Source organism: Podarcis gaigeae (assembly GCF_964106915.1).
Source record: "Podarcis gaigeae genome assembly, chromosome: 10".
NCBI lineage: Eukaryota > Metazoa > Chordata > Lepidosauria > Squamata > Lacertidae > Podarcis > Podarcis gaigeae.
Genome location: NC_139686.1, coordinates 38,284,160 through 38,309,533, shown reverse-complemented (window position 1 = coordinate 38,309,533; position 25,374 = coordinate 38,284,160). Strand labels below are relative to the sequence as shown.

The following is a 25,374-nucleotide window of genomic DNA, read 5'->3' as shown; positions in this document are numbered from 1 at the left end:
CTGCTCACAGAAATGGCGATGTCAGGGTGACTCCCTTATTGGAACAGCTGAACTTCTTTTAATTTAAATTTACATAGCTTTAAGTGAATTAGCCTTATCAGTCTTCTGTTTAGTATTAACTGACTGACACGATGCTGCATGGGTAGATTTTATATTTCCAAACCATTGTATGTTCTGCCCTGCAGCCCTTGATTTAACTGGAAACCTGCATAGCATCTTATGGAGCCTCTGCTGCAACATCTCCTTTGTGACCAGATACAGGACTGCTGTCTTTTTGCAGGTGTATTTACACCTGAAATCACTGATGCAATCAAAGGGCTTATATTGAACTGCCCATACAATATCTCAGTTTATTAGTTGTTCTGTGATGCTTCCCCAATGACATACTGCTATTGCCATCTGAAGGGGCACCCATGCGCTCAGGTGAAACAAAAGGGAAGCAATTCTCACCTATTCCCCAGTCAGCTGAGCAGCGCAAGAGGGAGCAGGGAGAGGACAGTTTTCAACCTTACCTCCCTCTCCCATGATTCAAATGAAAATCCCTCCCTGCTGGTATTAATTAAGCTAAAGAAAAACTGAATAGCAGCATGGGAGTCAATAATAATGGGAAACTCTCATCTGATGCTACCCATTGCCATTTCTTGTACTGCTCAACTGACTGAAGAGCAGGTCAGAATGGTGATAAGGGGCTTGGACTGCAGGCAAAAAAGTCAATTTTTATTTGGAACCTCATCACTCCTTCCTGCTGCTGTTCTAATTGGTGGGAGAAGATGTTGTGGGCCAAGTAAGATTAGGCAGTGGACAAAAAGCAGCCCAAGGGGTGCAGATACAATGCCTCGGAACAAGAGGTAAGGAAAAAAAGGGTGTGTTTCTTGGAGACCATGCATACCTATTGGAGAATGTGCATATTGCCTGCAAGGTATATTGTGTTGTGTTGTGTTGAACAAAATCTTTATAGCACTTGATTGTAGTGAAACCTTTAAGTGGTGTACAAAATATGGTTGAGATACATTCCTCAAGCCCTGCTGAAGATTATGCATAAAGGCTGAAGAAGGTGCAGAATTTAGCTGATATATACACATTCCCCAAGGCCTGCTATCCTCAAGAACACACACACACACACACACACACACACATTCACAAATAATAAAAACATAAAACAAGACCTAAAGTTAGAAGCATGCTTAAAAGTTATAACATATCATAGTTAACATCTCAGTCTCAGTCTCCAGTCCTCCTTCCTTGGGAACTTGTACATAATGTGTTAAGCTTATACTATAAATATTAGTAACACTGTACAATATATAAGTTAGTTTTGATGAGAATTTACTGTCGACAGTTTATTTAGGAGTGGCTTTTGCATATGCAGCCCATCAGTAAGGTAAAGATATTCATGTCATTAAATTCTTTGTTTATGGAAAAGCAGATGCTATCCCCTGTAGATCATTGAACTCTACAATGAAATATTCATGAAAAGGAAGGTGTTGTTTATTATTAATAATCCTACTGCTTACTATGGAAATAAGGAATACATTTCATTATACCATTCTGAAAGGCTTAACAACTTTCAGGGTGTCTTTCCCTTATAACTTTGCTTTCGTTAAAATTATAATGAATAATCTGTGCCACAGGACCTGAATCTCAGTGTGGGAAACTGTATTGTCTAATACGATGCATTACATTATAAAACAAAATAGCATTTTGCACTGTAAAACATTGCAGCTGTGCTCAATTTTTTAGCATCAAAGTGGGAAATGCTAGGGGCATATAAATGGAAAAGAATAGACGCCACAGCAGCTTTGCTACACTTACTATAGCAAAATACCCTTACTGTAGGGGTAGACATCTAAATGCTGTTGAACCACAACTTCCATCAACTCCAGACAGAATGGCCAATGGTAGGGATGCTGGGAGTTGTAGTCGAACAACATATGCAGGACATCACAAAGGTGGGACAACCCCCACCCACCCCCAAAAATGTGGTCTGGAGTTACAGGATATGCACTGACATGGCAACAAATCAGTATAATCGCCCCAAAACTTTTGCAGGCAGAAATAGTATTGGAAATGTTGTTGAACAGTATATGACTGCTCCAATAGCATTATGGGGGGGGGGATCATCATGAATATGCAATAAAAAGAACATCTGGAGAGGTCCCTGGTATGGATTAGAGCCTAAATATTTGACACAGATAAGTGTTCATGTGTTACTCGTGTGCAGAGCATAAGTGCGCAGAGAAAGAGGAGTGGGACACCTTCTAGCAGGTGTCCCCAAGTCCTGAACATCATTTGTAAAAATAATGAATGAAGGTAGCCAGGAGCTGCCTGCCTCTATCACCCTCCCTCTGGCTAGTCTTTCCAGGGTGAGCTGGTTTTCTTCTCCAGTCTCCCAGGAGAAATAAGGCAACCAATGTTCCAGGAGAGCCTTCCAACTGCTCTGAGTATATTCAGTTTTGCAGTGATGACTCCAACAGCGACTCTAAAGTGCTGGCAGTCACTGGGACATCAAAGACAGGCTGGTAGTGAGTGAGACATGGTCTGGAATCAGGCTACCTGGCATAGGCTGAGCTCTGCCTTTGAAGGGCAGGTTTGAATGAATTGTGGAGGAAAGAGAGACATTTAACTCTCTGGTGAGTCTCTCCATACTACATACATTGTGTGTTTCTAGCAACAAGAATAGCAAACTGCTTTGTTTTTCCTTTCAGTCCCAGGATGCACAAGGCAGAACTGGAGGTGAAGGCACAAGAGGCACATTGATGTTTGAGAGGGGTGGTTATCTGGTTACCATTGTGACTACACAGGGTCTTTTTTAAAAGAGAAAGAAAATAAATAAGTTCAATTTTAAGTTCCTGGTAAAAACAGCTTTAATATAAAATGGCATGGTTTAATCATGAGTGTAGGGAGGGGATGAAGAGAGTTTATTCTCTTATTTATTTTTACAACTACCTTATTTTTTAAAGACCTCCTTCATAGGAGTCTTTTACCATATCCAATATGATAGGTATGGGTCCTTTCCACATTTGATTACACCATGGAACTACAACCTCATTGTGAAATACGGAAGAAGGGGATTGTCATAAATATGCAATTTCTGCCACTGATGGCTAGATGTTGCACTTGCTGTGTGATTCTGTTTCCCTCCCCCTTCAATGGGATTGTGTGGTAAACATGAAATTAGCATTCCTTGCATGCAAAAGCAAAACTACTTGAAAATGGAGAAACTATTTATTTAATAATCAAATATAATAGCTAAGCAACAGCATAAGAAATAGATCTCAAGCGGAGCTCAAATACCAAGAAATCAACAGCCTTGGAAATTTCATGCCTTGGAAATTAAGAGCTCGAGAAGCAATTTGAAGGAAATATCAGGTAAATTCAATCCTAAGTGAGGTTAGCACTTGAATTGTTCCAATCCCAGAGGATATTAATTGCCTTGCAAAGCCTGATAAATTCATCATTAAAAGTTTGTTTGGGTCACACAGAGACACACTCACACTCACAACAAGTCCACTTTCCATTTTTGGCAGTGGCAGTTGTGGCCTGGCGTGTCTATGGGGAGTCAGCAGGCGGAGAACAACTCTTCCCACATGGCCAACAGATAGTGTTTCCTCCGTTGGCTATGGTGGTTGACTGGACATACCCAAGAATTGGCCAATCATAGGTGAACTAAGGGGTGGGTCATTATTCAGCAGACCTGGGTGAAGTCTACCCTGGATGGGTTTCACTCAGGTCTGCCTTCTTTTTACAGTATTTGAACTGACTGTGCTCACAATATCATCAGATGTCCTGTCCTAATGTTTTGACACTACCCATGCAGTAGGCATGTTGGACAGTACATGCTTGGATCTTGCTGTGGCATTATTCAGTTACCATATTTTGGGCCAGGGAGGAATTCACCTAGAGACAAAATTGAGGTTTTGCCTTCCTCATAGCAATTGTCACAACTTGCTGGTGGAAAAAGGGCATTGAGTTGGATGCTTAGTCCAAGCATTGAGGGAAGATTGGTGCTCTACCCCTATTCCTCTCTCAAGGGATCTGGGTACCTCAGAAAAGGAATCCAGGGGGACGGATTCTGTCTGAATGCCCAAACAGAGGTTAATGGGCCATAGAACATTCTGAATGGCCTCCTGGAAGATTGGTCCAATTTGGTGCACATCATGAGGTAATTCATAACCCAGAATTGACCCTGAAGGAATAATCTTTTCACCAATAAAGGTTGTATGATTCAGGATTCACACTCAATGCCTATGCCAAAGCCAACTGACACCTGCAATCAATAAAAGTTGTGGCCGGTTTGATCCCGGTATGTTGCCCTGTCATGATTGGTTTCCACTCTCTACCCCAACAACATTAGACACACTGTGCCTGGACACTAACTAGTAATTCAGGAAGTAAACTATGATACTGTGTACCAGGTTTCACCAACCTGGTAATGGTACCCTCCAGGTGTTTTGCACTACAACTCCCATGATCTCTGACCATTGGTCATGCTGGCTGCAGCAGACAGGAGTTGTAATCCAAAATATGCAGAGGGTGCCAGACTGGAGCAGGCTCCTGCTGAACACTGGCTTTGGTCTTACTACCAGAGTCCTGGCCGCATCTTCACTGCAAATGTAACCTTGCTTTTTAAACTAGTTTAGCACCGTGGATTTTAAACAGACAAACTATTTTGAACTAGACGCCAGGAATCACACATAATTCCTTACTAAATCCCCAGGGATGCTTGGAGGAGTTTGTACTGGTTAGACTGGTTGTGACTAGTTTTATATTTGTGGTGTAGATGTGAATGTATTATCCTAGGCAATATCCTACTTGGAAGGTATTCTGTTTCTTCTCATTCCTCTCTCTCTTCTCTTTCAATTCTCCTTGTGCTTGTTATGGACTGAGCTTGGATCCTAGAACAATAGGCAGGTAGGATCCTAGAAGGCAGCAACCTGATTGGTCTGCAGGAGCCACCCAATCCGGCTCCAGGAGGAAGTGAATCAGCAACCTGATTGGCCTGTCAACACTCAACTCTGAGTATATTTCAGTGCTCCTCTAGGCTAAAGTTTAGATTCAATTCAAGCTATGATCAAGAACCAATGGGATGCAAATCGGAACATAGAAAGGTGCCTCAATCTGTTCCAACATTCATTCACGTTGCCTTCTGTCCCATTGCAATTGGTATATCAGTGGTGGACTTTGGGCTCTCAAGTTTCAGTGGCACCCTGTGCAATGCTAAAATGTGGCGCCTCTCGCACTCTGTTCTACATCTTTGATACAGCGTCCCCTGCAGTGCCAGTGACTAGTGTTGCTACTTTAAAACAGCCTCTGGGTTTATTTTGCACAAGTATTTTTTTTCCTGTTTCATCATCTGCTGATGTAGAAATAGATGTACTTTTTTCCATTTATCATAGTACACAATAGACACAAACATCTCAGTCATCCATAGATATTTACAAATCAATTGCCTTCCTTGTCCTTTCAAAGTTAATGCATTTCTAGAAGTGTAGCCCTGTTATAGTCTTTTGTACTAACAACAACAAAGAGTCTTGTGGCACTTTAAAGATAAAATTAATGAAGTGGCTAATGGCCTATCACAAAGGCATCTATGGCTGGAATTCTAACCGTGTCTACTCACAAGTAAGTCCCATTCAATTACATGGAGCTTACTTGCAGGTAAGCGGGTATAGGATTGCAGCCTCTCTCACGCATCTAACTGCACAAACAGCTTTTTTATTGCAACACTTTATTTCACAAATGTGTATACTTTACCCACAAAATGGTCAGGTATGTGTGTCACGTTTAACACCCACTGCAAAGCAGTTTGTGTATCTATTTACATACAATGTGTGTATGTTTAACAAAATGCTTCTGTTGTAGAGAACTAAGGTGAAAAGAATTCATAGCAGGAGTCTGAGATGTGATGGGGGTCAAACAAAAATATAGAAGAAATTCTGCTTGGTAGTCCATGTTCAACAGATTCCTCTGACATGCCGAAATACAAGTGGTGTTCTTAAATATTAATTTTCATCAGCCAGGCTTGTAGGACTGTTTACGAGACGCGTAGATGAAAGGTTGAGCATCAGAAGCAGGAAGTAACTGCCTACACCATTTTTAGAGATTTGAAAGATGTAGTTTGAAGCATCTTGAAAGATATATATTCCATGACTTAAGGGCAATTCACTTTTTATTTCAGTATAGATACGCAAAATAAATGAGGCTCTCTGCAAATGTGAACTGTGCACACAAACATCATATTTGGAATGCTCCTCTCAAAAATACTCTGAAGTAGCAACTTGGAAAAATATGGACTTTGCTTATGAGTATTTAAATGAACATGCCCAATTGTATACGGAGGCATTCCTTCCACACTTGATCAAAGGTGTACATTTATTGTAGTTGGGTAAAAGGTAAAGGGACCCCTGACCGTCAGGTCCAGTTGAGGATGACTCTGGGGTTGCGGCAATCATCTTGCTTTATTGGCCGAGGGAGCTGGTGTACAGCTTCCAGGTTATGTGGCCAGCATGACTAAGCCACTTCTGGCGAACCAGAGCAGCACACGGAAACGCTGTTTACCTTCCCGCCGGAGTGGTACCTATTTATCTACTTGCACTTGACATGCTTTTGAACTGCTAGGTGGGCAGGAGCAGGGATGGATCAATGGGAGCTCACCCTGTCGCGGGGATTTGAACCACTGACCTTCTGATCGGCAAGTCCTAGGCTCTGTGATTTAACCCACAGCGCCACCCGGGTAGCCATTCCCAAATACAATTGTAAAACAAATGTGAGTGCCAGATTTAGGGCAATGCGGGCGCTTTCTCAGACCAAATAGAGCACTTGAGAGCATGCACAGAACAGAAGGCAAGAAGGGGGAGGGCACTTCAACAAACTCATTTCCAAAAGGAATTATTGTGAAAAGAAGAAATAGAGAGGGCTCCATATTTTGCCCTCACTCGGGGCACCGTATTACCAAGCTCTGCCCCTGCTTTTACTTTAGTGCTGCAGCTGACAGACTTTTGGAATTGGATATTTCCAAATTCTTTCCAAACTGTAATGTTCAGTGAATGGTCTTAGACAAAGCAGCAAATCTAAACTATCTGGAGAGGTATGGTATCTCAGACCAAAGGCACACTTTGCAGGAAGGTTGTTGTTAATCAGCATTCACTAAGATTATTGCAGATTTGGATTATTCTTTTTCTGGCTGAATCTGCTAGTACCTTATGGTGGTAAGGGAATTCAGAAAAAATGGGAGAAAGTGTGGGAGAAAGCTCCACTTCATCAGCAAGATTTAAAGAGAATTGTTTTAAATTCATAGGTGATATCTGACTCCTGAGTCTCTGAATAGGATAACACATAGTACCAGTCCCAATCATTGGACGTTGTGTGGAGGACTAGGTCATTTCACAGTGATTGAGGAGCTTTGGAAGAAGGTTTTCCATGAGCTCCAGCTGATTATGGGGCAGCTGCTGTCACCAGATCCACTTCTGGCACTGTTGTCCATTTTAGATAACGGAGACAAAAAGGCACTTTATCAGAGTACATTGGTTTCCTTTTATATTGCAACCTGCATAGTGGTATCCTGAAATGGTAAATTAGCAGAATAGCACCTAATTTGAGGAGTGGTATTCTCAGATTTGGTTGGTGGCCCTAAATGGGGGGGGGGGTGACCCTTGTCAATTAAGGGAACGGAAAATTCCAAGGAGGGAAAAAAAGTTTTATGTGAAATGGTTTTGTTTTATTAAATATGTTTCAGTCAAAGAGCATAATAGGCTCCTCCATCAACTCATGTGGCTTTATGGAGTGATGTTATAGGTTGAATGAGTTAATTTTCTTTCTTCTCTTTATGCTTGGCTAGATGATTACTTCTCTGGCTGTTCCCTGATTGCTTCGCTAAGTGTTGATTTGTGCACGTGTTATGATTTTCTGTTGACTACTTGTTTTGCTCTTATGTTTGCTGAAACCAAATGCATATGCTTTGAGTTCTTGTTGATTTTTTTGCTTGTTTTTCTTTGATAGGGAAAGATTAAAATAAATAAAATCCCTTCAAAAAAATCTACCAAGAATTCCAGTTCAAGTAGCTTAGTGTTTTACAAGGGATCAAGTTATTTCCCATCTGCGTCACTTTCACATTTTTTCATTCCTAAGTCTGTTCCTTTCCAGCTATGCATTAATGTGTGTTACATCTGCATGAGAATTCACACTTAAATACCTTTTTTAAAACATATATTGTCACACAATATGCAGTTCTTAACATATTTATAAACACATTCCTGGAATTCAGAAAAGTGTGAATGTGTGAACCAGATCACTTCATACTGGTATTGGCAAAGGGTTTGTCAGGCAAACCTATGATTTACAATCCTTTAAATGTTGAACGAGAGAGTTTCCACGCAAATAGATATAACGGAAAACACTATTTAAACTGAGTTAGACTTGTGGACTTTGGCAACGTTCCTAATTATTTCAATGAACTGGGATCTTGCCCCAACTTTGAACAATTCCTCCAGTAACTTATGCTCTCAAATGATTTAACGGCAATAATAAATAATAAGCAGCAGGTGTGTCTGGGATTCAAAATTCATTACGCAATAAATCTGGGCAATAGAAATGTTTGTATCCCCAAACTATCATGCACTAAGCTGTTTCTTGTTCGATATCTTCAAAACCCTGTTATTTAGCATAACAACAGACCAGACATCCAACAAACAGAATTATGCGGATGAACAGAGAAACCCGTTACAGAAAGCAATTAATCCTCAGCAAAAAGATTTCTTTTGAAACCACATAATGATAGTGTAGCTAGAAGTATTTTTAATAATTTTTGCTGGGTTCTGCTAGTTATGCTGAACTGTCTCTCATCACACTGTTTTTCTGCTTTTTAAAAAAGATGTTTGATACATTGTGATTAGGGAACTGGATAGAAACTTGTCTTTTTGCTATGTGAAAGAGTAACCTGCTGTTCTAGACAATCACCTTTATTGTACTTCCTGTAGATGCTAATAAGCATGGGGTGAGAGTGAATAAAAGCAACAGTTTGATACACAAAAAAGGGGCAAATGCATCTCTGATAGTCCATATGGGGTAGCCAAGAGAAGAGCTATTCATGCTAATAATGACTAGAACATTATTAAATGGCTGAGTGATTTAACAAAAGATTCTGGCTTGTGTAGCTTTCTAGGTGCAAACTGGCTGCTGTTATGTAAAGGTAAAAGGGAGTCCTGACCGTTAGCTTCAGTAGTGAACGACTCTGGGGTTGTGGTACTCATCTCGCTTTACTGGCTGAGGGAGCCGGCGAACAGCTTCCAGGTCATGTGGCCAGCATGATTAAGCCTCTTCTGGCGAACCAGAGCAGTGCACAGAAACGCCATTTACCTTCCCGCTGGAGTGGTACCTATTTATCTACTTGCACTTTGATGTGCTTTCGAACAGCTAGGTTGGCAGGAGCAGGGACCAAGCAACGGGAGCTCACCCCGTCACAGGGATTCAAACCACTGACCTTCTGATCATCAAGCCCTAGGCTCTGTGGTTTAGAATGCTGTTATCTACTTTGCCTAAATAAAAATCCCCACTCTTAATTTCTTGTCATTCTTTCATTTGTAGCTTGGGAAATTTTCAGGAGACATTTTTTTCTATATCCTTATTTTTGCACTAGTTGTTCATCCTGGGTTCCCCCAGCTGTTTTTGGACCCCAACTCCCACCATCCCTCACCAATGGCCAATAGTAGTAGTAGTAGTAGTAGTAGTAATAGTAATAATAATAATAATAATTATACCCTGCCCATCTGGCTGGGTTTTCCCATCCACTCTCGGCGATTCCCAACAGAATATTAAAAACACGATAAAACATCATGATAAAAAACACAATAAAACATCACAATAAAACTTCCATAAACAGGGCTGCCTTAAGATGTCTTCTATAAAGTCAGCTAGAAACCCAAGGTTGAATAACACTGTTCTAGAAGGTTGGAACACATCACATTATGTACACCTGTGTCGTTCCCCCCTAAATTAGTGCTTTCATGTCACATGCACACACACTCTTGTATATCTTTGAAATATTTTGCTGAATTGAATGATACCTGGACCTCTGTATGGTGCAGCCATCACCTTAGTGCCAGTTCCACCTTTAAAAATGCAGAAGACCTTCCTTTGCAGATTTAAGTAAAGGCACCAGTACACTAAACAAGAAGACCAATATTTTGTTGTAACACTCGACAGCAAAGTGTCATGGAACTGGTTGTGTGCTGGCCCTCAACCAAATAGATCTGGGCCCAAGTTCTGATTCAGCCATGAAATTCAATGGATAGCAGTGGAACAACAATAAATAAATATTCTTTTAAAGTAATTAAATAAATAAAAACTTCATGCAAGACCAACTCCAATTCACTTTTCAAAGCTTGCACAGTCCAGCTGGGAATTCATGGTAAACACAGCGAGCTACTCCTACTAATCCGTCATTTTCAGCCTTTGTTTGTTGCTATTCAGTGATGCAAACTCCAAACAGTAGCAATTTAATACATTTTCATCCAATTATACTCCCCTAATGTTTAACATTACACATCCCTAGTGTACTATGTAAAGTCTATTGCAAGCCCAATTTTAAAATGATGCCAGGCAAGCGAGAAGAGGAGGAGAAAAGGGAGGGGGAACCCTACCCATGCAGTATACCACATGCCAACATTCTCATTTAAAGTTGGCTCTCAGCAACTACACCAGTGGGGTGTCTGCCTGAACCACAGATCTCTGGCGTGCTAATGCTGCAAGTGTTGGTGAAACAACAACATTAAATTAGTACTGTGCTGAAGAATTCTCCTGCACTCTGTCCCCCAACTATTGCCTGTCAATTAATGAGAAAGGAAATTGCATTCAAACAGTACAAAAGGGGAGAGAGAATTATAATGGGGTTGTTGTTGTTGCAGCACTTCCTTTACTTTTAAGTTAGATGAGGACTGTTTGTGCGTGTCGTTCCTTTCATTCTATAAATCATCTCACCATTGGGCTACACCAGTGGTGACTGGGGAGGATGGGGCACCATTGCTGTGATGCTTCCCAGCCCAACAGGCTTCTGGCACTTACCAAGAAGGAGAAGAGAGGTGAAAGGTGCAGGGAGCTTGGTGCCGTGTAGCATGTTGTCAAGACTTAGGGAAAGCTATTCCTCCCTTGGTTGCAGAAAACCAGAAAGCAAGGTAGAGTCCTTTTTAATGAGTTTATTCATTCATAATAGCGAGAGACAAAAGAACGCATCAAGCCCTGACAATGTTGTTGCTCCAACTGGTCTCCTCCTCCCTCCTCCCTAACAATAGTACCTCCCTTAACGGTGGCTGCTCATGGTCAGTTGTCTCTGAATCCTTTGTTCCTGCACTCTTAATGAACAATGAGTCCAGTATACCAGAAGGAGCATCTCCACCCCCATCGTTCTGCACGGACACTGAGGTCGAGTGCCGAGGGCCTTCTGGTGGCTCCCTCACTGCGAGAAGCCAAGTTACAGGGAACCAGGCAGAGGGCCTTCTTGGTGGTGGCACCCACCCTGTGGAATGCCCTCCCACCAGATGTCAAAGAGAAAAACAACTACCAGACTTTTAGAAGACATCTGAAGGCAGCCCTGTTTAGGGAAACTTTTAATGTTTGACACACTATATTTTGTTGGAAGCTGCCCAGAGTGGCTGGGGAAACCCAGCCAGATGGGCGGGGTATAAATAAATTATTATTATTATTATTATTATTATTATTATTATTATTATTATTATTATTATTATTATTTTATTGAAGAAGATGTGTCAGCTGGTTGCTCTGCTTCTGTCTCCCCTTCCCTTTCTGCTAACACTTCCCAACTCTTCTGTTCGCCTATCTCTGAGCTGTGATCTTCCTCAAACTCCTGAAGCCCCTGCTGTAATTCAATGCTGCATTCCTCTTCTCCTGGGAGGTGGTCTCCATCATTCCTCCTCCACCTTGCCCTCTTGAGTCCAATCCCTGACACATGTGGCAGGAGTGTCTGACCCACTGTTTGGGGAAGCCAGGAGAGCAACTGAGCCTTACCCCCTTGGCTGAACATCCACTAGACTCCATTATCTTCTGATAGTTGCCACCAAGAAATTCCCAAGGAGTCAAGGACAGAGGTCAGTAGAGGTCACTTTGCCCAAACCCCCTCAAACCTAAAACACCCCGGTGTGGATAAATCCTTGCCAAAAGGCAAAACTCATTTTTCATTTATTCTACAGAGTCCGTTTTAGCACAATATTTAACTTTGTGGGCTTCCCCCTTTCCGATTACTTTATTAGCAAAAATTTCACTCCATCAGGACTACGATTTGGCATTTAAAAGTGTCAATAAAAAACCCCTTTACATAAATACATTCCTTTTATTGTTTGACTGATAATTTACTGACTATCATAATATTTTGTAGCACAGCATAAATAACAATTAATACAACTACCAAGTTTATGACAGAGTATGATTTTATACCCTGTGGTCAGGGTGATTGTTCCACGAAAGGCTTTTCTGTTGTCATCCTTGCCATTTTCATTTTATTAAAAAAACAAAAAATAAATAAACGAGACGATGTTCAACTGAGTGTGCCTGTATTAGTAATGTTTGGATTTTCTAGGCATAAACTTCCACCTCAAACTGAACAGGGGAAACAAGCCGAAAACCTGGGGCCATTTTGGAGGGTGGGAGGTTTCGTATGTGGAGAATTCATCAGGAGGCAGGTCTCCCATTGCATCTAGCTCCCCTCTTTTAAATTTAAATCTATATGCAGGTGCTGAAGGATCTCCTCTTGATAGCTACTAATTGGTGGCTGCCACTTAGCACTTCCTCACATACCCAGTTCCTTGTAACAGTAGTGCTAATTAAGAGCTCCTACAACATCTTTGACAGTGCCACCTAAATATTATTTAGGTTACTACATCCACCTATGTCACATGTGTCATTGTGGAGAGGCCTAATCCAACACTAATGTATCTGCAGGTGTACTTTAACTAAAACAAATGTCATCAACAAACTGATAATCTGTATTCCAAGTTTTGGTTTGTTTCGCTTGTGTTATTGCTATGTTGTGTGTGCGTTGAGTTCTATATAGTTTTAATCTGATACTGTATATCTGCTGCAGATTCTTATGCTTTTAATATTGTTTTGTTGATGAACCTCTAAATGATTTTTATCTGAAGAATTGCACAAACACACTACTGATTGCATGGTAGGACAGTGGCTCTACTCCATGCTCACCCACCCCAGACAACAAGGGAGCCACAGTGGTTCAGAGGTTAGTGTCCTGGACTAGTACCTGGGAAACAGGGTTCAAATCCCCATGTAGTTATGAAGCTCACTGGGTGACCTAGTGCCAGTCACTACCTCTCAGCCTAACCTACCTCACAGGGTTGCTGTGGGGATTAAAGCAGCCAAGGGAGAACTAGGAAATAAATATGTATAAAATGAAATAAACTTCATGTGCATTTGAATTTATGTTGGGATGAGTATAAATCTCTCAGTTGCTCCTCAATCTTCTTAAGATTTCACAGTGTTGAAAATGGCTTAGAAATATAGCCAATCTGTGGGGAAAGTGTGAATTGTCCTCTTGTTAAGTACCAACATTTGCTCCTGGAAAACTGAATTGGAGCAACAAACACAGCGCCGAGAGCGACACTTTCAAAGTGAAAAGATGAAAGGTTGGAGAAGAAAGTAAGTGGCAATCACAAACCAGACACAAATGAAATTGGACAGATAGAACTAGTGCGGATTGCAATTTGTAAATTATTGAGTGGGACTGGGAGCTTCGTGGATGAGAAGATGTTAGAAACAATTTAAATTAACTATGGTATTAAGATGTTGCTTTTTGTAACACTTTCAAAAAATCTGCTGGGTGCCCTGCCTCCAGTTCTATTTAGATCATTTGGAGCATTGCCTTTGACTTTGCTCGCACTATTCCCCAAATTTTTCAAGGTAGGTTTTCCCATTCCAGTATATTCCAGATTTCAAGCCATTCCTATTTCTTTCTTTTTGTTTGCATTTTTTAAAATTACAAACTGTAAAGCAAGTAAAAGGTTCTGTGAAGTTACAGGGAACCAGGCAGAGGGCCTTTTCGGTACTGGTGCCCGCCCTGTGGAATGACCTCAAATCAGATGTCAAAGAAATAAACAACTACCAGACATTTAGGAGACATCTGAAGGCAGCCCTGTTTAGGGAAGCTTTTAATATCTGAAGGACTATTGTATTTTAATATTTTGTTGGAAGCCGTCCAGAGTAGCTGGGCAAACCCAGCCAGATGCGTGGGGTATAAATAATATCTTCTTCTTGTTGTTGTTGTTTTTTGACTGTACAATTGCAACCTCTGAGAATTAAAAGTGTCCAAGTTCAATTCTTAATGCACAGAGTTAGTATTTGATGTTAACACAGGTGTTATAATTCAAAATGGAGTCACTACCACAAGTATTCCAAGTAATATGGCAACATCCACCTGCAGTAATAAAAAGATTATAAATGTCTCTCTGTTAAATGCTCCCTTCAAGATTCCCTCCCTGTTGGGGGTCCCTTTCTGCATATATCAATTATGTGCAAAGTCCCCATGATGCACTTATTGTGTATACACTGGGGCTATGACTAGAGTGCACATTATCATCTAGGATGGACCAAAATAACTGAACAGGGTGAATGAGATCACTATGCACCCAATACCACTTTAAGTTAACCGAAAACCACCAGAGCCCAGTTTATTTTGCTGATTTCATGCATTTCATAAGAAGCTTTTCACAGTAATGTGAAATGCAGTTTGCCACCACATTTGAAATATCTAAGCATTGCTGAAGGCACCCATAGGAAGCTGAGCTGCTGGAGGAAAAAGACTGCTCATTGCATGCGAGTGATCTAAAGTGACTGACAAATCCTCATATATTATCAAATGCCTGAAGAAGTAGCTTAATCTTTGCTAAAGGAAAGGGGGGGACCTAATTAAATAGTTTGTATTTGCTAGGAGCATGCTAGGCTATGAATATGGAAGTATATATAAAGTAATAATACTCTTGTTATATCTTTTCAGAAACACACAAAGACAACTCATAATCTGCTATTATTTTACTGGATTAACAAAAAGAAAGTAAGGCTGCATACACATCATGTATTTAAGGCACATTCATGCCCTCCAAAGAATTGTGGGAACTTTTGTGGGTGCTGGGAACTGTAGATTTTTGATGAGTAAACCACAGTGCTCAAGATTATTGAGGGATGTTTTAAATATGTGGTGTATACACAGCCTATGATTAGAATTTGAATGAAGACTAGATAGACTCTTCCTCTGGAACATCTGTTCATACATAATAACCAGGACATCAAATATCAAAAATGCAAGCGTTTCCTATTTTAGGCTATGAAATGTCAAGACCCACACTCACATATGGTGTGCATAGCTTTCAGGAGGAAACCTACCTGTGCTTATTTTTTCGAAACATGGTCATTGGCCAGTGTGCAATTGATTCTGGAACCAATCCTGTAAAATAAATTGAATGACTAACTCAATTCTGTTGGGTTACACCTGCAGGCATTTGCATCTGCGCACACTGCGAGCAGCCATGTTAACACACTCACCAAACGTCAACACTCACAATTCTTGGACAGTTGAAAAACTAAGGCCTGCAGGTTTTTATTAAAAAGGCAAAAATCTTAAACTGCTCCCTGAGAAGCGGGATTGATTGTTGAACCACTCTGGAAACTAGCTCTGCAAAGGGAATAGGGGTCTCTTAACAACTCTTAGGGACGCGGGTGGCGCTGTGGGGGCATGGGTGGCGCTGTGGGTTAAGCCACAGAGCCTAGGGCTTGCCGATCAGAAGGTCGGCGGTTCAAATTCCCGTGATGGGGTGAACTCCCGTTGCTCGGCCCCTGCTCCTGCCAACCTAGCAGTTCAAAAGCACGTCAAAGTGCAAGTAGATAAATAGGTACCGCTCCGGCGGGAAGGTAAACGGCCTTTCCGTGCGCTGTTCTGCCAGAAGCGGCTTAGTCATGCTGGCCCCATGACCCAGAAGCTGTATGCTGGCTCCCTCGGCCAATAAAGCGAGATGAGCGCCGCAACCCCAGAGTCGGCCATGACTGGACCTAATGGTCAGGGGTCCCTTTACCTTTACCTAACAACTCTTAGCACCCTTTACAAACTACAGCTCCCAGAATTCTTTAGGTAAAGCCATGACTAGCAAAAGCAGTATCACTATGCTTTAAATGAATGGTGTGAATGTGATGCAATTGTAGGTGGAAATAAAGCCAATGACAAGCAGAGCCAACTAAATTCTAGTTTTGTCCCCATCTGCCTCCCTGCTGAGTTCTATAAGGGGCAACAATGAGACTAAGGAGAAGGAAACTGACAGGCAATGCCACTCCCTGTAAGGAAGAAAGCAGGCAGGCATGCGGAGGTGATTGAAGGTGGTCCCCCCTCTGCCCTAATGGACCAGTCTTCATGGCAGATAGACTTGCCACTGCTTTGTGAGGATTATTTCCAGGCTGCTGCCAAATAATCCTTACTTGCAAAGGTACAAATCACATGGTAGAGTCAATTGTAAGTTTGTACATACAGTCATTTCCCGGGATGGAACAACCACATGGAGGCAGCATCCAGAGGCATTCTATACAGTGGTACCTCGGGTTAAGAGCTTAATTTGTTCCGGAGGTCCATACTTAACCTGAAACTGTTCTTAACCTGAAGCACCACTTTAGCTAATGGGGCCTCCTGTTGCCGCTGTGCCGCCGGAGCACGATTTCTGTTCTCATTCTGAAGCAAAGTTCTTAACCTGAAGCACTATTTCTGGGTTAGCAGCGTATGTAACCTGAAGCGTATGTAACCCGAGGTACCACTGTATTTGCGCAGTCAAGTCAGAATGTGCTGCTTATTCACATAGCTCATGTACAGATAATATAAAGCGACTTTTCCCATCGTCCTTAGAGTATTGTCTTTTAAAAAGTATTTATCTTATTTTTAGAATAGCTATTTATGCCCACTTTTTTGTCTGAAGTCCACATGTAGCAAAATGTCAAAAGCCAAACTATGGCTGGCCATTTCTAATTCCCTACATCAAATTCATTTTATTTCTCTCCCCCTCATGGCCTCAGTGTTTTCACAAAAGATGTTGACCTATATTCTCCTCCCAGCACCAGCCCCCCCCCCTTATTTAGAGTAGACATCTACATGCGCCAAAAATAAAAATCCCAATTAATATCCTGGTTTTGCCTCAGTGGTAAAAAAAAAAAAGGCATCTCTTGAATGCAAATAAGCAGTGATAAATTGTCAAATATTCAAGAGGTGGAAAATAAGCAATAGAGCCGGGCAGGATTTTGTCATGTCTAGAGTACAAAAACGTCTCTCTCGGAGCTGCGAAATAGCAGGCTGTCACATACCACATGTACAATTAAAGTTGGTAATGTCCTCAAGCATTTATGTGTATCTGTTTCAAAGGCTTAAGCATAGATTTCTATTTAACTAGATGTATGGTTGTATTTCTCCATTGCATCCAGGCATAGGAAGTTGGATGTCCCAGTAAGAATGCGTATTGAAATCATTTAACAGCATGATGATGTGAAGAGATTGCAAATTCCAGCCATTTGGGGGAATGAAGTTTACGCAGCTCACTCAAGCACAGAGAGAGCTTTCTGGGGAAAGAAAAGCAGAAGTGAAAATGGGATGTGTTGCGATGTCTTGGTGTCAGAGGACAAAATAAATTGTGAGCCAATGTGTTTAAAATGCTCTTAGAAGAGAATACATTATCTCCCCATGGCCTGCCACTATAAAGGCCAAGCATATGTGAAACTTTGCAATGAATAAAAAGGCACCAGTACTTCTTTTTATAGCACTGGATGGAACGGCAAACAAATCAGATCCAAAAGCAATGCAGAAACTCTCACCACTGTGTCTAAATAGGAAATTGCTAACGAACTGAAAGCACAGGGAAAATCATAATAATGAATGTATCTTGACTAGGTGTATGTGTCTCTCCAATTCAGTTCATTATTTGGGACTGAATTAGATACATTTAAAGCAAAGCTTTGCCCCCCCTCACATTCACTATAATGGGGAATCTAAAAATGTTGTTTCCCCTTTTTCAAAGTAGATGGCATTTACAGGCACACATGCCCATCCAGAGTGGATCCAGGCTGCCAAAATGTAGGCAGAGACATACAGGTGTTTTCATGCAGGGACGCTTTTAAAATCAATTTGTTTTAAAGCATCTTTATTTTCTGCCAGCATTAGATTTGGTTTACAGGCATGGCTGCCCCTTCTAAGCGTACGAAGCCTGCCATGTTTTAGAATGATAGCTGTAGCGGTTCTCCCTGGTAAGAATGGAGTGGGGATGGGGGGAGGAAGAGTGTAAATTTCCAGGAAAGTTTGGGATTGTGGGAGCAGGGATAATGCCATCTGCCAGCAAGGGGGACGAGATGGGTAATTGGCCTAATCCAGCAAGCTCTATTTAGTTTTTATATTCAGCTCAAAAATGTACATTTTAGGTGGAAATACACTGCAAAGCATACAAGAACATGTATTTAAGGGAGAAGAATGCATGTTAAATGGATGCAGGGTATTTCCCAGTAGGAATATAAGGGAAACCTGTGTTTCCAGGTAAGTTTCACCTCTCCATAATATTAGAAGCCACAGAAACTCAGGGCTGGGCTTCCACGGCTTCATCAGTTTCTATGGAAAAGTATCTCCATCAAGATACAACAGGTGTCTACACTGTGTAGTTTCCAGAAACAACTGAAAACATTTTTGATTCAACAAGCTTTTCCAATTAGATGAAAAGGTATTTTCCTTTGCTTTAAACCTGTCTTTAGTTGTTTTCTGTATAGTCGTACCTTGGTTCACGAACAGAATGCTTTCCAGGAGTCCGTTTAACTTCCAGAACTGTTCAAAAATGAAGACTCGGCTTCCGATTGGCTGCAGGAGCGTCCTGCAGCCAATCAGAAGCCGCGGAAGCTGTGCTGGACATTCATCGAAATTCATTCGAAAATTGGAACACTCACTTCTGGTTTTCAATCTATTGGGAGCTGAAACGTACGAGTTCCAAGGCGTTCAGCAACCAAGGTATGGCTGTACTTTCTTAAGAAAAAAATCATACACATTGAGATGAATGTAAAAGGAAATTTATAACTTAATAAAATAAATACAAAATGTGTACAATTTAAAGGTGATCTTTCATACTTTTTAAAAAATCCATAAAACACAGAACTGAGGCCATACTAATGGGTCATGGAACGGAAACTGATTCATATGTACTTATGGATTCTGGGTGCAGAGTGCCAGTTAAAAGGTCTTTAGAAATAAAAAATAATTCCACAATATTTTTCCAAGCTTCCCACTGTGTTGCTTCACTCTGCCCTCACAGTAGCAGAGCATGTTACTGTTTGTCACAGAGATGCCACAAAAGATTCAGAGAGAAATGAGCTTGCAAGAGGAGTTAATGCATTCATTTCAAACCTGAGAGTCAACACTTCACAACTGTGGCTACCCACTCATAAAAAAAAAAGTGTCAGAATAAGATCAAATGAACAGGGGGGAAAGGCAGCTTTGCAATAAAGGATTGCATTGGAGAGAACAAAGGCACAAAACATCAAGACTGGAGATGTGCAATTGTTCCTTTAAAAATCTTTGCTTTTCCTTAAATAGTGAAGTCTCAAATCATAAAATCAATCCAATTGCTATGGTAATAATAAAGAAGAATCCTATTCAAAATGCTGGACACAGAGCAGATGAAATTATACCTTTTGGGACTTATCATTTGCTTAAAATGCTTCTGGAGCCATCTCTTATTCATCCAGAGCTGGTATTCAGAGGAAAACATAAAAATAGATTTTGTTTTTAGGCTTGGGCTTACAGTTCTCTGGCTGGGTCCAGTGCTCTTACAATGAAGGTGGTGAGGATGCAGCGTGGTAATTGGGTTATAGATAATTAGGCTTTGTCCAGAGAAATGGTTGAAATTTCAGTTCACTTTGATACCAGAAGAAAGATAGCCAGGAAAATGCAAGTAGCAAATCAAGATGTAATTAATCATTAGCAGAGAAAGCATTTCTCCATCTCTAACTCCAACCAGAACCAGATCTCAAAGAAACATTGAAAGGCAAAGAATGTAGAAGTGCAAAGTAGTCAATATATTAGCAGAACTGGGGATGAATTTGGAAAGCAAACTAGGTAGGGCAAGTGTCAAAGTGCTGACACTCAGAAAAAAATGCTTCATTTGTTGAAATTCTTTTGTTTGAGAACTACAGTACATACCAAAATGCAGGCGTAAGCTACAGTTTATTTTTAAATGAAGAAAAACATGTAATTATTTTCCTCCCAGGGAATACGTAATTGGCTCTTGTTGATGTGTGTGTCTGTGTGTTTTTAAAAACCAAGCAAACAGTAAGGTAAAAGGTAAAGGTACCCCTGCCCGTACGGGCCAGTCTTGACAGACTCTGGGGTTGTGCGCCCATCTCACTTAAGAGGCCAGGGGCCAGCGCTGTCCGGAGACACTTCCGGGTCACGTGGCCAGCGTGACATCGCTGCTCTGGCGAGCCAGAGCCGCACACGGAAACGCCGTTTACCTTCCCGCTGGTAAGCGGTCCCTATTTATCTACTTGCACCCGGAGGTGCTTTCGAACTGCTAGGTTGGCAGGCGCTGGGACCGAGCAGCAGGAGCGCACCCCGCCGCAGGGATTCGAACCGCCGACCTTTCGATCGGCAAGTCCTAGGCGCTGAGGCTTTAACCCACAGCGCCACCTGCGTCCCAAGCAAACAGTACACAGTGACAAAATTTGCACAAATTACTGTAGCATTCTTCTTCCTTCTGAATTAAACATCAGACTTGCACTTACGTAAACCAAGGAAGATCTGCTAAATCAATGCAGACATCCTTCTTTAGATTGGGAAAACAGATGCACCAACATGTCAACGCTCCATTATGTTCATTCCCATATTGTTGTTTCATCAATTCTCATTTATTACTTCTTTAAAGGACAATTAATTCCAGTCTGTAGATTCGGGTTCACCACTATACTCCCTTTGCCTACAGCATGAAACTTCATTCTTCCCTTTAAACCTTTATACCACTGAAACATTTATTTAAACCTTTCTGATCACAAGTGAAGGTGTATTTTTATAAATGTGAATTGTGAGTTGATCATTTCCGATTCAGCAATTAACAAATTAGACACAGAATGATCTCCCCACCACCACCAAATAGGTTGCTATAAGAAAGCCAGTGAGGTCAGAAGTGTTCTGGAGGTACAAGCATAGACAATATTTTTGTTCACACTGAATGTTTATCTCCACCCCCCTACGTTTGGCAGTATTCTCATTGCTCTGAGCAAAGCTATGCTATTTGCAATCCATTTAATATTGCCCCTCTCAAAAATGTTCTACTGCTATACATTAAATTCAGGGTGGCTTGAAACACTGCAGGATGCAACAATCACCACCTCCTGTTTGTGTTTCATCACTGCACCCAAATTAGGGAGAAGCATACACGACTTTCCACTGATAAATATTTGAATTGCCTATGTGGCTGCATTTCATCACAGTGGAAATATATAGTCCCTCTTTTGGATGGTGCAAAAATGGCATACATTATGATTTATGCACACTTCCTGAAGTCACATTCAGGTAGGTTGCCACACCCTAGAAACTTCCAGGTATCTTTTCTTATTTTATGTTTGATCTGAAGTTCTGCTTATTTGTCTCCCCAGGGAATGCATGGTACATTAACAGAGTTACAATGTGTGGGCAAGATAGTAGGTGATAGCCAACTAAATCTCACTCAGGGCAGACTCAACGGCTCTACTCTGTGTATGCCTAATGCTGGATGTCATCCATTGTCCCATTTTCATTGTGTTCCGAAATGTAGATCTTCAGCTATGCATTGTATTCATGTGTGCTGCTCTTGGAGATGAGAAAAGATTCCCCTGAACCTCAGCTTGTCCCTTTCAGTTCTCCCAGTCATCTAATAAGCAGGACCTTTCAGGTGCCACACCATTTCTGTGCTGATTCACAGCAGAAAGGATGACATTTTCTCAGACAGTAATCATAGCTTCTATCCAACAATAAAAAAAATAAGACAACCTAATGCTGGAAGGCTGGAGGAGCTGTTCTGCTGCAGAGTTCCCCCTTCAAATAGATGACACTTGATGAGATGGACTAACAGCAGATTCTGAGGGAACTCCAAATATTTGTTCACCTTGTAGTGAGACTAGCAAGCATTCAACTGTGGCATGGCTCAAACACAGCTTGACAGTATTGTAGATGTAGCTGCTGATTTGGATTTCATTACTTTGAGTGAGACGAAAAGAGGGAGCAGGGGGTGCATTTTTTTTTCTTTTTAAAAATATATATAATCTAAGTTTGGCATGGCAGGAAAACGTGAATCTGAATGTACAATTTACCATGAGCAAAAGAACGCACAAGGTCTGGATGAAACCTGGTAAACATTACAGTTAATTTATAGCCTGAAACAAAGGAACAGGTCTTTTAATTGATTGACAAAGAGAAGCTAAGGATAGGAAAAGTAAATGAAAACACTCTAGAAATGGACAGGTTTGTAATTGGAAATTGGAAAAGGTCACTCAATGCGCTCTGCGTAATTTAGCTGAATGGAATCATTATTTTATAGAAATCTTTATTTGGAGCCCAAGTGTGGGCAGGACTAAGCTGAATAAAGGTGGACTCACATCTTGTTTACTCCTAGTAAGGTGCTGCTTCTGAAGCCTAACAAGATAGTGATTGTAAAAGGTTTTTTTACAGGCAGGCATCATACCCAAGTGGAAATGGAAAACCCTCCACATTTCCAGTTAGGGCTAACTACAGAGGTTGGCATAGTTGGGTATATACTGAGGTCCATGAAATAGCTGTGGTGGTGAGGAAACCACCAAGAGCTTCCTTGACCTACTGCTTCTCCTACTCCTACAACCTCACTATTGTCACCTGCTTGCAGTTAACCTTCAAGATGGAAGGGGGGAATCTATTGCAGCCACCTGGGCTGCACCAGTAACCTTACCATCTGGTTGGATCAGAGACCTCATCCTGGGTTATGGAGTGCTCTCTGCATTACAGGAGGGAAAATGTGTGCACAGTGAAGGGATGGTAAACTAAGGTCCTCTCACTCTATTGCAGCATGGCCACCAGCATGTAAGATCTAATGTAGGGGTAGGGAAGCTCAGGGGTCAAATGAAGCACTCTGGGCTCCTCTGTCATGGCCTCAGAACCACTCCCCTTCTTTCTAGTCCATACCCTACACTTGCCTACACAGGACTCTCAAGTCCAGTAACTGCATAGATCTCTGATTTTAGTTTGGCTAAAATGTAACCTACTATGCAGTCACATCCATTGCCCCACCCACTTTTTGTCTCTGGCCCCACTCACTATTTTCATGTTAGAAAATGCAGCCCTTGGACTGAAAATTGTTCTTCATGCCTGGTGCTAGAACCTTCGCATCCAGCAAGTGTTCAGGAAAATGCTCCTGCATAGATGCTGAGTCAATGACAGAGACCAGATTCCATATTCTATAAGCCACTCTGGAGTTTGGGCAGGGCAGCAGGATTCTATTTTCCTCTCTGCCCAAACTCCACAAAGTGAAGCCATCTAATTCCACTCATCCCTGCTTGTATAGTGTGTGGGTGCATTATTTGCCTCTGTGTGGTGGGTCATGGGGATTCTAAACAGAGAATGTGGGATGGATACACCAAGGCTACTAAACAGAGAGGAGGATGTCTCAGGGCACAGGCTGCAATACGGTCTCCCAAGTTTTATCAACTAAGGATACAAATTGACTGTCACTTGTGTAACATGCAAAATGCAAACAGAACAAAAGAGAGCAATAGAAAAACTGCCCAGTCCTACAAATCCTTGCTGAAAAGGGGACCATAAAGCAGATGTTTGCATTCACTGCATAATAGTTATATTAAAAAAATCCTTACTCTAGCAATGTATAATATATACTGTACATTATATAATGTGCACTACAAAAACAAGGGGATGGAGCAAATTGTCTAAAACTATTTCATCACACACTTTATACCTTTTATCCCCACCCCCCACCCCAAAGCAATTTGATCCTGGAATCCAGCTGAGAAAGTTAGCAGTGGAGAGCAATGTGGGAGGATAACACACCTAAAACACTGTGAAATCCCAAGTATGGTAAAATTCATAGTATCAAATCCTACCTGAATCCAAATCTAAAAGTGCAACGTTTTGCTAGAAAAGTAACAAGGAGTGAAATATAAAATCTAGTAAGCTGTCATCAACTGTTAGAGGTGTCCTACTGATATTTAACAGTGTGCTAGACATTATAAATGACTTTATCTGTGTTCCCGAGCTAAAAGGACAAACTTAAATTTGGTCTGTGGTTTGGACTGGGGAGGAATTTAACCCTCTGCCTCATCATGGCCTCAGTTTGGACCAGTTCCTCCAGAATGACTAATTTCACTGATGACAGCTGCACCCCAAGGAGACAAAGTGGCTGCAGAAAGGGAGGCTCAGGCCAAATTGGGACTCTTAAGTCCCTACTCCTCCCCTCTGCCATGATGCCCTGATCCTGATGTGGAAAATTACTCCAGCTATTACTTAGGGAATAAAGTAATACAATGGCAAGCACACAATGGCAAGTTACATGCTTAATGAGACATCTCTGTGGCAGGGGAGTTCGTTTTTTTAAAGGGATGAGTTCCAGTTTAAGTTCACCCCCCCCCCTCCAAGATATCATTTAATTCCACTTCTGAGAAGCTGGAAGATCCCACAACAGTCCCAAGGCAGCCTGACATGCCTCATCTCAAGCATAGCTGCCCTCGGGCACCACTAACCCTTGACAGCTGATCTTTCCTTTTGTCCCCTGGACCTTAAGAGTAAATGTGGCAGTGGACCTCGTGGGAAACCCAGAGGCTGTGAAGGAGACCCTTTTGACTGAAAGAAGGCTTTATCCTCAGAAGGTTCATCAAAATGAAGACTGTGCATGGGAGAAGGGGTAAGATCATTGTAGCAGAAAAACAGGAGGAGGAGCAGCTGGCAGTGAGCTATAAGCCTGTAAGTCTCACCTGGATCCTTGTTGGGTCAGTGAAATATACTCAGAGTTGAGAGGGGATTTCATGCTCTTTATTCAGCTCATAGTGGTGAGGAAGAATGGAAGTTCCCCCACAATATCTGCTTTAGATACATTCTTTACACAATGGGCTGCACGTGATTGGGTAATTCCGGGATTCTCCTGTAGGCCAATCAGGTTGTGGATTCACTTCCACCTGGAGCTGGATTGGGTGGCTCCTGCGGACCAATCATACTGCTGCATTGTTCTAGGACCAATCAGACTGCATTTTGGATCCTATTGTTCTAGGACCAATCGGACTGTTGCATTTTGGATTCTATTCAACTCAGTACATAACAGTCAACAACCTGAGTACACCCTTGCT

General features: G+C 41.5%; 1 protein-coding gene across 4 annotated transcripts in view; it reads right to left on the bottom strand.

The window, feature by feature from the left end:
• The window catches only part of MGAT4C (MGAT4 family member C), a 319,924-nt gene that overhangs the window by 71,412 nt on the left and 223,138 nt on the right, over positions 1-25,374 (bottom strand). Inside the window, exon 2 of one of the 4 annotated variants that reach the window (XM_083699337.1) lies at positions 15,400-15,460. The exons of the other annotated variants lie outside the window; for them this stretch is intronic. The gene's annotated coding sequence lies outside the window, so the exon portion shown is untranslated. The remainder of the gene's footprint in view (positions 1-15,399; positions 15,461-25,374) is intronic. 4 annotated transcript variants of the gene reach the window in all.